Below are 14,452 nucleotides of genomic sequence, written 5' to 3' on the forward strand. Positions count from 1 at the left end.
AAAATTCAAAGGGTGTCCAGTGGGTGGCACTATAGAACTGGTTCCCTCTCAGAATGTCGGCCTTATTAAAGTACTGTAGATGGTATGGTTTAGCACTCCGGCCTATTATTTCTCACTTGTTACCTGACTGCCCTTGCCCGTTTTCTCTCTGTTGATACCTGCATCCATGTAGTCAAACTGGGCATAGTCAGTGAGAGATTAATAAGCCAGTCTGTGATTTGAAGGAAGGACAAACTTTTCAGACAAAATGAATATGCTGAAGTTATGGTATACAACGTGAACGGTACGGGACTGAAGACATACTAACTTAATAGAATGGAATTGAATGGAACTGAACAGAACGGAACAGAACAGAAAGATTATGCAACCTTGTGAGGGCTCTGAATTTTCCATTTGTTAAATCATATAAAATTTGAACTTTCTATCAATGGTGGATTGTTTTAATGAAAATATCATCTCACAAGGTAAACTACAGCCTGTGGAGATTCACAGTCATCCAGGTCATGGTTGTCCCAGAGGTGCTTTTTCAAGAGGCAACTGGACTTTCTTGTTTTTCTTTAAAGACGTTTCGCTTCTCCACCCAGAAGCTTCTTCAGCTCTGACTGAAGCTCTATTCCCCACCATCCAGTCAGAGCTGAAGAAGCTTATTGGATGAGAAGCAAAATGTCTTCAAAGAAAAACAAGGAAGTCCAGTTGCCTCCTGATAAAAGCACCTTTGGGATCACCAGCTAAACCTTTTCCTTCATGACAAGTTCTTTCCTCCTCTGTATCATACCTCTATGTTTCTCATTACAGGTAGCTCTCCACTTATCAAACATAACAGAGCCTGCCCATTATGGTCATAAGTCATGACATCATAAAACGGGTCACTCATATAACCAGAAGACCTAAATGAACCCATTGTTAACTAATTGTTTGTTTCGTTGGAAATGGGAAGGGAAAACGTTGAAAAAAAAATGGTCACATGACACTGGGATGCTGCAAAAGGCTGTAAATGCAGGCCGGTTGCCAAGCGCCCAAAATGCAACCACACTACCTCAGGGGGAGGGCTAGTTCAGGACTAGGTTTCCAGTACTCCCGGGGAGGTCTGTCATACCTTTGAATGGTTGCGAAGCAATCAGTCATAAGTTAAGGGCTACCTATATGAGCCTCAGGTTTGCTTGTTTATTTATTTTTAAATTTATATGCTTCCTTTCTCACTGATAAGGTGGCTCTGGGCAATTACAGTCAAAAGATAAACATAAAAGCAATTAATACAGACCCCCAAACCAAGTGGTAAAATCAGATTTTGATACCCTTCTAAAAGACCAAAGGGTGTGAACAGTTCTCAATTCTGGTGGTCAAATATTTCATGGAAAAGGCTCTTCTCCTTGAGCCCACCAGCCAGAGTTCCTTATGGAGTCCAGGATGCTGGAGTGAATGGGGCAGACTAGTCCCACTGGGGCAAGACAGCTCCTCAGATATCTCAGCTATTCAAGGAGAGAAGCAACCTAGAACTAAGGAGAAATTTCCTGACAGAACAATTAATCAGTGGAACAACTTGCCTTCAGAAGTTGTGGGTGCTCCAACACAGGAGGTTTTGAAGAAGAGATGGGGCAACCATTTTTCTGAAATGGTGTGTGGTTTCCTGCTTGAGCAGGGGTTAGACTAGAAGACCTCCAAGGTCCCTTTCATCCCTGTCATTTTAATATCCTTTTTTGCTGCCTTGGTGTCAATGTGCTTCGCTCCTGAATTGCAATAACAAACCATTTGTGAACAGTTTTTCTAAAATGTTAAGCACTTATAATTGAAAGCATTTTAGATTAGGAAAAAAGAATTTGAAAAATAAACAACATCTGTGTTACATCTTTGCTGACTTTATATAATTTTTACTGCAGAGTTAATTTTCAGAAATACTTTGGATTTAATCTGTGTTTACTGTCGTTTTTTGGTTGTCTGTTTGAAGTATCTCTCTTGGTGGTATTGTACTTGGGTATCTGCTATACAAATCTAGTTTAACTCTGTAATGGAAAACATGAGCAACACTAATAAAATTAATACAACGTTTTGAACATTTCAGGAGATTTGACTGGCTACTCCCATAAAATTGAATAGTATTTTATTTATTAATATATAAAAATACTGTACACATTAATCTATACTGTCAATAAATTAATTTACTGTCTATTAATCTAGATTGTTCCTTGTGACCTTATTTACTTCCCTTTGGGGAGAGGGGATGTTGACCACTTGATTTCCTGGCCATGCTTTTTTTTTTTAAAGCACTTTCAATAGCACATCATATAAAGTTGGATGGAGGTCACAGGTGAAGAAAAAGATTTCCCATCCTGTCATATTGTGATCTGCCAGAGAATTTGATAAACTGCTTGCCTGGTGGGCTTCTGGTTCAGATTGGTGGATTAGAAAGCTAAACAAATATCTTAAAAGAAGTAAGGGGGGGAAATGATTTGAACAATTTTAGCTATTTGTAAGTCTTTGGGAATCCTCTTTGCCCTTAGAAGATGGCACAAGAGCTTGTACCCTTGAAGCTATGTGGCTACTTCCTTTTTTAGTTGCTCCTACGTACAGTTTGTGGGCCATGCTGAGTACAACTAAGTGTCAAAACATAACTATTACAATTGTCTTTTACTGAATGACTCAGAAAAAGAGGTTCTAGATCATTTCTTCACAACTGATTAGTAAAAGTCAGCACATGTCTTGCTGTAAAAGCAAAAATCCTGAATGTCATCCAGACAGATGATAGTCAACACATGGCTACTTCTGCGTAAACAGTAATCCTGGATGTCACTTATCCAGACTAATAGTCAGCACACAGTCAATTCTGCAAAAGCAAAAATGGCTAACGATGCTTTGTTTATATTGATAAGGATGATTACCCCAAACATTAATGTACTCCTTGTTCTGTTGGCTAGACAAAGTTCCAAATTTGAATGTATAAGGAATCGTGTTGAGGGCCAGGCATCTCACCCAGCATAAAATTTCCCAAAAAGAAAAAAAATCTAAATAATATATCTAGTGCTTGTTTATTTATTTAAAACAATTGGGGTGTGCTTTTGCAAAATCACCTGATCTGAAGGATACAATGTAAGACTAGGATTGTCTTTGAGTTGCAAGCCAGGATCTTCTGGTTGTTATCTTGGTGTTTACTTCATTTTTAACACTATGTAAAACCTATTTTAGAATTTATACTCTATTTTTTATTATTTCCTGACTGAAATTTTCACCACTTTTTAAGCAACTATTATAAAAGGCGCTACAGGAGTTATAAAAATGGGTACAAATATAGCCCTAGGGCTTAAGTTGTGGTAACTCTGATATAAAGGTTAGTGCTACTTTTTCTTACCATTTCATAAAAGCCCACACTGTGCCCTTTCTCAATCTTATTCTACGTAAGTGGTTATGTATGCAGTTGAGTATATGGGATGCTATGTTACCATGTCAGAATAACAGAGTTGGGAAGGACCTTGAAGTCTTTTAGTCTAGCCCCTTGCTCAGGAAATCCCTTGCTCAGGAAACCTGTCCCACTGCTCAGGAAACTTTATACCATTTCAGAAAATGGTTGTCCAATCTCTTCTTTAAAACTTCCAGTGTTGGAGCATTTACAACTTCTGGAGGCAAGTTGTTTCACTGATTAACTGTTGTAACTATCAGGAAATTTATTCTTAGTTCTAGGTTGGTTCTCTCATTGATTAGTTTCCATTCATTGCTTCTTGTCCTGCCCTCAGGTGTTTTGGAGAATTGCTTGACTCCCTCTTCTTTGTGACAACCCCTGAGATATCGGAGGACTGCTATCATGTCACCTCTAGTCCTTCTTTTCATTAAACTAGACATATCCAATTTCAGCAACAGTTCTTTATATGTTTTAGCCTCCAGTTCCCTAATCATCTGTGTTGCTCTTCTCTGCACTCTTTCTAGAGTCTCAACATCTTTTTTATATCATGGGGGCCAAAACTGGATGCATTATTCCAAGAGTGGCTTTACCAAGGCATTATAAAGTGGTATTAACACTTCATGTGATCTTGATTCTCTCTCTCTATTAATGCAGCTTAGAACTGTGTGGACTTTTTTTGCAGCTGTAGTGCACTGTTGGCTCAGTTAAGTGATTGTCCAGTAGGACTCCAAGATCCCTCTCACAGTTACTACTATTGAGCCAGGTACCACCTATACCATACCTGTGCATTTCATTTTTCTTGCCTAAATGTAAACTATTACTTTTTTCAACATTGAATTTCATTTTGTTAAATAGCACCTGATGTTCAAGTCTGTCAAAATCCTTCTGTATCTTAAGCCTATCTTCTGGAGTGTTGGCTATTTCTGCCAGCTTGGTGTCGTCTCCAAATTTGATGAGTTCCCCATCTATCCCCTCATCCAAATAATTGATGAAGATGTTGACGAGTCCTGGGCCATAAGGCAGAGCCTTGGGGTACTCCACTGCAAACTTCTCTCCATATAAGTGCAGTTACATTGAAGATTACACGTTGAATGTTGTTGGTCACCCAGTTACGAATCCATCTGGTGGTGATGTTGTCTAACCCACATTTTTCTATATTATCAAGTAGATTGTAGTCTACTTTATCAAATGCCTTACTGAAATCCAATTATATCCACAGCATTCCTCTGGTCCACTAATTTTGTCACTTTGTCAAATAATGCAATAAGAGTTGCCTGACGCACATCCTTGTTGCTGTGTACACTCTGTTTTCTAGTAAAGGCACTGCACATCTTCTGAAGCATTGTTTGAATATTTCTAATCAAGAATGCTAGCTATGAGATTATTGACATAAAGGTCATAGTAAAGAGAAAAGGCTTTTTTTTGAAGTGAAGAAACCTTTTTGGGCTTCTTCAAGCCTCTTGTGTTCTTCCTCCTAGCTCTCCTTCTTTGTAGAAAATGATAATGGTGTTTGGAGTTTTCTCACAAAACGTTGCTTTAACAAACAGCTCAGATTTCTGGACTCTGAAGAGGTATAGTTGTGCTCTGTTCGAGAGACTTTTGCTGCTTAATTCTCAGTAACTGGCTGAAATGTTTTCATGTGGAAGAGCAAATGAGAGGTTTAGAAGTGATGTTTATTGAAAATGAAACATCCAGGAAGAAAAGTGGCTATTTCTGAATCCTTTTGAAACGTCACTGAATTTTTTAAATCACAAAATAATTTGGAGCTGGGCTTTATTTGTTTTCAGGAATGTAGTCCTGTCAAGATTCCATGATGTCAGTATCCTGGGTCAAAAAGAAAAAATTCCTCTGATGCTTGAGTGATTGCTAGACGCTGTAGTGTCCCCAAAAAATGTAAGGAAGACATGTGATTTCGTTTTATATCTCCACATGCTGAGACATTGTTTAATCCTTTCATGGGGATTTCTTGTCAGGGATGACAAAAAAGGGGATACAATACAATGGCGGATCTTGGCTGAAGAAAGTCTGAAGGAAATGAGATCAAGGAAACATGCTCATCCATGCCATGCCCACATGACTCCCAATCTCTGTCCAGCTTTGTCATGCTTACCTGGGGATAAATAGCCAGAATCTGGCCATTCAAGAGCTTCCTAAGTTTCACCCATAGTCATTTTCATGTGTGTGTGTGTGAGTTTGTGAGAGAGCGCGCGAGGAAGACAGGGAGACAGCGAGAGGGAGAGAGAAGGAGAGGGAGGAGGAGAGAGAGGGAGAGAGAGACAGAGAGGAAGAGAGAGGGAGAGGGAAAAAGGGAGTGGGAGAGAATACTATTCCACTGGAACATGAATATCAAAAACGGTGTTGCCAGAATTTTGTCACTTAGCTACCTCAGCTGTGTGCCTGATCCAAGACTTGAGTACATGGGAGGGGGAACATTTCAGGATAAAGGGGTGTAGCAGCCATACAAGAACAGATAATTATGTCTTCTTTTGTCAGTCCTTGCATCTGCCAAATAGGAAAATGGGAATGAGCAGCTGTGCTAGATTATAAGTAGAGGTGTGTACCCGACTTTTCCTGGTAGAATTAAACAGAGGGGTTAAACGGGTTTTTTACCCATATCTTGGGTTATGACAAATGCACAAAAGGGAAGGGCAACATTTCTGAACCTTTTGTTTTTACTTGAGAAATTATGATTCAGTCAGGATCTTTGTAGCACTGGGTTCTTTTATAAGACATCTTTCAATAGTACTTTTGTTAACTCTGCCATCATCCGAATATGCCACCCTCAGTTTATAATGTCTAACTGTGTCTTTACACCATTATGCATTTCCCCTCTTGTGTTTACTATAGACTGTAATAATTGTTTGATATAAGAGCCCACAAAAGTGATTATTCTGCATATTTTAAAAATAATGTTGCTAAGAAAGTAGTGTTCTATGTTTTTGAACTGACTGCAAGAGAATGGAATTCCCTTCAGCTACAGCTATTATGGAAATAGAGGATATTAACATAAATAAGATACTAAAAATAGTTCCCATCATGAGGTCTTGAAGAAAAGGGTGGATCTAAAAGACTTTTCCCATCTTTCTCAACCACATTGGAGATGAAGCCAAAGACTGGAAAAAGAATGGAGAGATTTGTTCCTCATCCAGCTACCTGCCTGTTCGCCCATACACTCACCTCTATGGAATTCTTAGGTTGCCCAGGTCAATTAGGCAATTGGCTGTACAAGGTTGATGGATAGGACAAAGAAATCCATAAGTAGATGTATTTTTTACTGGATCACTTCCCATTGTATAAAATGATAATCATTTTTTAAGCTAAGCAGATTTTTTTGTGTATGGAAGATTAATATTCAGTATATTATTTCTTTGTTGATCTTTTGCCAGGTATTTGATTACTATTGACAGATCTCGGTAACACAGCATCTCCTAGTGGCAGGATGCTTTGTATGCAATCACCTCAATTCAGATCTTGTTTTACATAGCAGCTACTTGAGCTTGTGATAGTATGAAATTGCACAAGGAAAGTGTGACATACTAGCCAAACCAACTGCCTATTGCTACTATTACTGTTAATCTTCTCATCACTCCTTATCACCCATCCCCTCCCACTTGTGATTGTAGGACTGTAACTTTGTCGCTTGTATCCTTAAGATTTATATCGACTGTTTCCTAGTATGATTTGATGGTTGATTGTACCCTATGACTATCATTAAGTGTTGTACGTTATGATTCTTGATTCTTAATGAATGTATCTTTTCTTTATGTATACTGAGAGTATTTACACCAAGACAAATTCCTTGTGTGTCCAATCACACTTGGCCAATAAAGTATTCTATCTATTCTATCTTCTATCTATCTATCTATCTATCTATCTATCTATCTATCTATCTATCTATCTATCTATCTATCTATCTATCTATCTATCATCTATCTATCTATCTATCTATCTATCTATCATCTATCTATTGAAATGCAGCTTAATCATATGAAATCTTTGGTCCTTCTACTTCAGCATAGAAGAGAAGTTTGAGCTTCCAAACAGAATCCTTCTTAATTTGGTATTGTCTTTGGGCTGCTCACACTTTCTTTCCTGTCTTTTGTCTTTCTTTTGTAACTTTATAGATTAAACATGTCCCAGAGCCACTGGGAGCCAGGCAGTCTGTGTATAAATAAACAAATACTGTAGTATAAATAAATAAATGCTCATGTATAAATAAGCAAGCAGTTCTCTAGATTCTTAGATAAAGATAATTCCCTCTCGGTTGAAATGCAAAGGAGCCTTGGCATCTTCTGTGGCCAAAGAACCCAGAGCTTCATTTTCTTGCCTGAATATAAATTGTTCTTCACTCTTGCATACTTCAAAACTCAAAATCTTTAATGATGAATGTCACTTTTGTGTGAAACTTGTTTGACACCTAATTATCAATGGAAGGTCTGTTGGTCTTCATGACAGAAGAATTAAACACGAATGTTAATTGCCTGAACCTCCCTGGCAGCAAGTGACACACGATACTTGCAGTGGTTTTTTTCTATTTGCGTTCATAGACATAGAAACTTCCTAAGATAGAGATATAAAGAAAGTAGAAATTCTGCAGGCTTTATATTCTCAGGAATGTATCATGGACATTTATATAATGGTCCTTGGTGGACAATCTCTGAAGAAGCCACATGGCATTAACTATCTCTGAAACTGAAATAGGAGAATTCAAATCTTATTCTATCATAGTGGTTAAGGCACTAAGCTAGAAATCAGGAGACTGTGAATTCAAGTCCTGTCTTAGACATGAAAGCTGGCTGAGTGACTTTGGACCTATCTCTCAGCCCAACCCACCTCACAGGGTTGTTGTGAAGTAACTAGGAGGAGAAAGATGTGTTGGAAATGTTCATCATTTTGGGCTGTTTGTAAAAATAAAGATGGGATGGATGGATGGATGGATGAAGGATTGATAAACAAGCAAGCAAACAAACAGACAAACCATTTTCTACCTACTACATGTTGCTGTAGCTATGTATGCCTTCAATAAAACAGTCTAAAAGAATAAATCATGGTGCAAATTTTTGTAATTAATATGAAGCAATAATAAAACATCACTTTTTAATTTCTTTAATCAACTTTGTTAACAACATAGACACTTACATGTAGTTTTCTTCGTCTGTTGTATGGAAGTGATTTACCACTGATTTTTCTAGGATGTTTTTTCAATTTCCCAATTTAACAGATCTAGGATTTTCTAATAGTTTCCTATCCAAGTACTAATCAGATCCAATTTTCATAGAATCCAATAATTCCTGAATTATATCGTTTAGTCCAACCCTCTGAAATAAACAGCAAAACCTTGCAATGATTGGTTGAAAGCTTCTAAAGGTGGCAAACCCACAATCTCATTAGATAGACAATTTTTCCTTAAATAAAATCTGGGTCATCTGCAACTTACACTTGTTATTACTAGTCCTAATTTTTGTGGCCATGGAAAATAGCTCTTGACCTATATCCCTATGACACACTTTTATATACCTGATGTACATTCTGAAGTTTGGTTTGAGATCAGCCACAGAACAACGTTAGACTACAATAAATATAAGCCAAAATATTCAGACTATAGGCAGGTCTTAATTTTGGCCCTAAAATAAATTATTTATAAAATAAAATTGGCTCAGTTGGGCCTTGATGGTTCCAGTTGGGAAGAGCATTCATAACCTGGAAGAACAAACCCAAGAAAGCCCTCTCTTGTATCATTAGATTATGTGTAGTTCCCAGCTCCTGACAATAGCGTTTTTGTTAATGTGTGTATGTAGCAGAATAGAAATTAAATAAATTTCTATTTATTTAAAATTCTCAGGAAGAATGCCGATTTCTGGATATTTTTGAGGCATACTTTATATACTTTGTGGTTTGATGTAATTTTTTGAAAAATATCTTGGAAAAAAACATCTTCTGGGTTTGTTTTTTGAGCTGTTGAAGCATAAAGTTACATAATAAATATAGAAAAAATATTGTTTAGAGTAGACTATGCCATTGGGAAATGGAAACCAGGGTTCACACAGATATGATTCATTTTTCGTTTGTAAATTCTGAACATAGAATAAATTCTGCCAGTCCTTCTTCTGAATTGTATAATCCCAGAAATGAAAGTACCTCATATTTGTTTTTGAATATGTATAACTTTTGTTTGTAGATAGATCAAATGAGATACATGGGTCAGTTATTAAGGGTTAGAAACTTTTGTGTGATTACTTCCTGAAATTCAAATTTGAATTAAATTGAAAGCAAAAAATACTGCATTGTTTAGCCAAACAACAGGTCAGATCTGCACTCTGGCCACTGTTTCATAAACAAACCATAGATTATAAATCCATTAGCAAATGTTGTTATTGTGCACTTTATGTTGTTATTGTGCACTTTATCCAACATTGTGCTGGCAGCAGTGCAAAGGTTTTGGCTGCTATGGATTGGCGTGCATAAGCTTGCCAGCTACATTCATACGGGGGGTCTATTATGTTGCTTAATCAGGAAAATAAAGTAGGATTATTGTGGCTTATTTTGGTTTATTATCTTAAAACACATTTTATATCAGGTTGAACATGATTTTACTCAAGCCAGATTCTGTGCATCAAGGCAAGCTTAGGAGAGAAGAATATGGAACAGTAGTAGCATGAGCTAGGTGATGCAGTGGTTAGAATGCCATATTGCAGGCTAACTCTGCCCATAGCTAGGAGTATGACCCTGACCAGCTCAAGGTTGACTCAGCACTTTCATCCTTCCGAGGTCGGTAAAATGAAGACTCAGAATGTTGGGGGCAATATGCTGATATTTGTAAACCGCTTGGGGAATGCTGTAAAGCACTATGAAGCGACTAAGTGCTATTGCTATTGAATCGGGGTCAAAATGATTTATGAAGCTATGAATGAACTTCTCAGAGTACGCCAAATATTTGAAACTAAGGCTACTGGATCTGGCCAGGTGTCCTTTTTTTCTACATATTTCCGCAGAAGAACTTCTATACAATACATTAACTTATTTTGGGATGCATTGGGTAGGGCCTTTGCATTGATTAAATGCACAAATAGAATTGTTACTAAGGCTTTGAAACTCTTTTCGCATAAGCTTTTGGATGATCAGTTAAATTGCAAATGCAGATTCCACCATGATTTTTTCCCCCAATCCAGTTGGTTGAGGGATTTATACCGAATGTGCATTTCAAGAACTAGCATCAGATAATAATAACTATGCTGTGTTGATATTTAGAATCTGACAATACAATTTCACAATTTCATCTCTACGGACAATGCCTTTCACAGTTAGTTAATAATTCAGTAGCTGCCTCTGAAGGCACTTTCACATGCTACTGGTTCCATTCCCCAATCTTTGAAAATCATTTTGACATCAAGCATATATTTTCATGTGTTTGTTTTGGTATTACAAACCCTTTATTTCAGCTGTGTTTTAAATCACCAAGTTTATGTCTGTTGTGCTAAAACTGTGCCACGAGTCCACAATGAAAGAAAAGTCATCATTAGTATTGTATGGATGATGTTTAATTTTAATATGCCCATTTAACTAGGCTTTTGAGACTGCAGCTCAGCATTAGTTCATTTACTTGTATGCATTGCAGAATATCCGTGTCCAAGTCTTAGCATTTCTAGCTAGGTAGGATTGGGCATCAAGTGATGAGATCTCTTTCTCTCTGAGATGTTGGAGAATCAGTGCCAGTCCTGACAGACTATTGCAGTGCGTGATGTAAACAGCTGAACTTGATGTAAGGCTCTGGCTGTGTGATTAGAGACAATATTGCTGTTTGGTTTTTCATAGTGAATGCCCTAAAGCCCTGTGGCTTTTCTGCAAAGAAGTAGGCAAAATGGAAATGAAGCTTCCGCCACAAAACAGAGTCCAGCTGTCTTTTGATAAAGCACTTTTGGGATTTCCACTACTTAGCTCTACAAAGATGTCTCCTCCTCCTATTTCATTTTTTCAACCAATGAAAGAAGAACCGGATTATAAATATTAAAGAATAAAGTTCAAGGGAGATCAGAATAAAGCCTAGTATTAAGTGTGCCTGTTTGCTTACGTGATTTCAGTTACCGATTCTGAACTTTCTAGTGGTAGTTTCCTGTCATTTTTTAATTGTGCAATATTAGGTACGTATCAAGCTCCATAAATACAATCTGGTGGATTCTAGTACAGGAAATGTATGCCAAAATAGTTGTGGGTCCTCAGAGTGCAGAGTGTATGAGAGGTGAGGTAAGTGATGAGAGCAACTTTCCATTCACCAACGTTACCAATGTTGGTAATTCACCAATGTGCCAATATTAACATTGTGGTATGTAGACTCAGGATATCCCATGATATACAACCAAGCTGCTTTGTAAGGTGAGGAGAAGAAAGCCGGAAGCTGCAGAGTTTAAGTGAGTTCATTCTTTGACAGAGAAGACATGGAATAGAATGACTCAGGCATGGTGGCTTGGTAGGCAAAGAGAAAATGCTATTTCAGGAGAAGGAGCTGCCTTATAGAGGGAGAGAGGACAATTTTCGGCAGGGATTCTGGAGCTGTCAAGAGAAAAGACAGCAGAATTGTACATGAGAACTGGATGACAAAAGCATCTACAGGATAATTAATACATTGGGCTTCTTCTGTCAGCTCCTACTTCACTTGACTTAGTTGCATTATTCTTACAGTGTTTCCCCATGCTTTTTCCACCGTGCCAAGATATGCTAGACACACCTCTAGTTTTAAACTAACCACCTTTGAATGATCAAGAAACCAATAGCCCATAATACACGGATACTAGGTTCTGCACTCACTTTGGTGGGTCACAAGCAGGTCATGCTGCCCCAAGCAAATTCATACATTGTCAATTACAGCATTATTAGTGAATATTTTTAATTATTTTCAATTTTTGGAACAGGATATTTTAATTTTCTTTATTCATTAAATTTATATGCTACCCATCTCATCATCCAAAGCAACTCTGGGCAGAATATTGTGACAGATGATTAAAAAGATTTATCTATCTATCTATCTATCTATCTATCTATCTATCTATCTATCTATCTATCTATTATTTATTTATTTAGACAAACACTTAGAATATAATAGAAATAAGAATAAACATGTTTAAATACATGAAATAGGAACTAATAATTGGGGACAATAGGACAGGGACGGTAGGCACGGTTGTGTGCTTATGCACGCCCCTTACAGACGTCTTAGGGATGGGGTGAGGTCAATAGAGATTAGCTTAAGGGTAAAGGAGTGGGGGTTTGAGCATGTGACAACAGAATCAGGTAGTGAGTTCCAGACATTGACCACTGTTGCTGAAATTGTACTTTCTGCAATCAAGTTTGGAGTGGTTTACATTAAGTTTGTATCTGTTGTGTGCTCTTCTGTTGTGGTTAAAGCTGAAATATTCATTAACTGATAAGACATTGTAACATATGATTTTATGCACTATGCTTAAGTTCAATCTTAGCCGGTGTAGTACAAGGTTGTCTAAGCCTAGAATCTCAAGTCTGGTGGTGTAGGGTATTCTGTTGCGAACAGAGGAGTGTAGTACTCTTCTTGTAAAATACTTCTGGACTCGCTCAATAGTATTAATGTCTGATATACAGTGCAGATTCCAGACAGCGGAGCTATATTCAAGTATTGGTCGAGAAAAGGTTATGTATGCCCTAGTTTGCAAATCAGTATTACCAGAGGAGAAGCTTCGAAAAATTAGATTTACAACTCTTAATGCCTTTTTGGCAATGCTGTTGCAGTGAACGCTGATGGTTAGGTCATTCGATATGAGAACTCTGAGGTCCTTGACAGAGTGAGGGTCGTCAACGAGGTCATATCTGCCTAGCTTATATTTGGTGTATTGATTTTTTTTTTTAACCAATGTGTAGGACAGAGCATTTGTTGGTCGAGATTTGGAGTTGCCAACTGTTTGACCATTGAAACACATAATCAAGGTCACTTTGAAGGATAGTAGCATTGTCGGTGGTGTTGAATAGTTTTACATCATCAACGAAGAGGACACAGTTGCTTATAAGGTGATCACAAAGGTCATTTATATAGACTGTAAAGAGTGTGGGTGCTAGAATGCTCTCTTGGGGGACACCGCAGTTAACTGATGCAAGGGTTTGAAAGGGTGTTTCCTACTTTTACTATTTGTTGCTTGTTTAACAGGAAGGCAGTAATCCACTTGTGAAGGGATCTGGAAAAGATGGTGATTCCATTGTCGTCCCTTCTCTTGATCTGATCTCAGTGATGGTGCAAGATCATGTATCACAAAAAAAATATGCCGCTGCTATTGCTCGTCTAGTTTCTTCCTGATACTGGGTTCATGGCTCATATAAAGAGTTGTAATAGTAGCTTTTAAAATTGCACATTAGTATATGACTCAGAAGACTTCTGGTCTTTTCTTCAGGACTGCTCACGAACTCTAGCTCAGCAGAGGTGAGGAACGATCTGGCACAAACTGAAGCCGTGGTTTTGTGCAGAGAACATCATGAAAGCTCTATCACAGGACTGTATCAACTGTGCAAACCTCCCAGCCTCATCTTCTTTCTAAGATGAGACTGGAACATCCAGTTCAAAGAAGAGGGCATAGTCAGGGCTGGGCAAAAAGGCTTAACTGACACTGGTTTTGAAAGAATAGATGTTGCAAGTGTGAAACTTAAGAAACAGGGCATCTGTAAGACTATTTTCTAACCGTGTTAAGGAATGTGAGGTCAACCTAGTGGCTTATAAAGCTTGTCTCTTCGTAAACAATTCCCTGCTTTTCATTTAATTTTCAGACCTCATAAGGACATGATGCTGATGCTGATGCTGTCAATGATCATAGGTCCAAATTATAATTCATAATTTTGCTACGTGACATATTAAGTGAGATAGCTTGCTTCTTGTATTGTAGGACAGATACAGCTTTACAGGAAAAGTGAAATTCATATGCAAACGGAAGGGAGAAAGAACATAATCATCTCTTTGAATACCCTAATTATAGTTTAGGAGATTGGGCAGGATTACATTTGTTCACAGATGATTAATTAGATGGCTATTGGAGACAGTCACAGGAAAGT

General features: G+C 37.8%; 1 protein-coding gene across 2 annotated transcripts in view; it reads left to right on the plus strand.

Annotated features, from left to right (window-relative positions):
* Positions 1-14,452, plus strand: part of SYN1 (synapsin I) — a 110,605-nt gene that overhangs the window by 66,769 nt on the left and 29,384 nt on the right. The window lies entirely within an intron of this gene.

Source organism: Notechis scutatus, chromosome 2 (genome assembly GCF_049901735.1).
Source record: "Notechis scutatus isolate UNSWTSFEM ecotype Mainland chromosome 2, rNotScu1.2, whole genome shotgun sequence".
Taxonomy (NCBI): Eukaryota; Metazoa; Chordata; class Lepidosauria; order Squamata; family Elapidae; genus Notechis; species Notechis scutatus.